Raw genomic sequence first — 1,196 nt, 5'->3', positions numbered from 1 at the left:
ACACACACACACACACACACACACACACACACACACACACTGGTATGTGTGTACACGCATAAACACCTGGATGCACAAACCCAAACCTTGTGAGGCAATTTTGTATCCCTTCACACACACACATCTTAGTATTCCCATACACTAAGGATTAGGGAAGAGAGGATAATAAGTGAAACTGATGTTGTTCTCTTAACTACTTTTTGGAAGCCAGGAGATTGTAAAGATGAAAGCTTAATAGACTGGTTGCAAATTTAGATTTATGGTACTTTTGGGTCCAAACACCCTCATCTGTCCCAGCAAGTAGAACATTTAGTTTAATTATTTCCTTGCATATATGCAAAAATAACATCTGCAGCATAACAGAGGTAAAACACTTGTTTTGGCATTTTTGTGTAATTGCATTTTACATGTTTATGTTCCTGCTGCTGGCTGCCTCTGTGTGCCACAGACACCATTTTGGAAGGGAATAAGCCCATCATAGGGAGCGAAGAGTGAGCCCATTACTGGCATCTACTTTATGTGGTGTATGGATGCCCTCAAACTCAACTCACACCGGGCTCATGTGCCTGACAATTACACTGACATACAGTGTTCATATTTGTGTGATGTGCACTTGCAAACACGTGCAAACACACAGTGAGAGGCTGGCTTCTTATTCAAGATCTGAATAACAGTCATCCCCTCATCGTACAAGTTCTAAACACACACATACATGCACAGATAGAGGAAAAGGGAACAGAGCAGATAGAGGAAACAAAATGCCCAAACACACACACACAGACACACAGACACACACACAAACACACACACACACACACAGATGTTTCTAGCGGCCTCCCTGTCTGCCAGCACCATGATGAGAGCCGTCCTCGTTATAGCATGGAGACTTTTAACCGTAATTATCTGGTAATGGCTCTTAGCCCATCTACTCCTCCTATAGTGTGTTCCAAGTCAAGCATATATACACACACACATGCACACACACACACACATATGCTGGCATGCGGCTATGCAGAGACACAAATCCAGACAGACACACACAGCTGGAGAGAAATCCATGAATCCAGACAAAGAGAAGCACCCTCAGACAAACAGACACAAAAACACAAACAGGCAAACATTAGTAGTTGTCCACAGCTAAGCAGAATACACACACACACACACACACACACACACACACACACACACACACACAA

This window comes from Etheostoma spectabile, chromosome 9, assembly GCF_008692095.1.
Source record: "Etheostoma spectabile isolate EspeVRDwgs_2016 chromosome 9, UIUC_Espe_1.0, whole genome shotgun sequence".
In the NCBI taxonomy this organism is placed as follows: domain Eukaryota; kingdom Metazoa; phylum Chordata; class Actinopteri; order Perciformes; family Percidae; genus Etheostoma; species Etheostoma spectabile.
The sequence above is the reverse complement of the archived record's forward strand: the minus strand, read 5'-3'. Positions refer to the sequence as shown.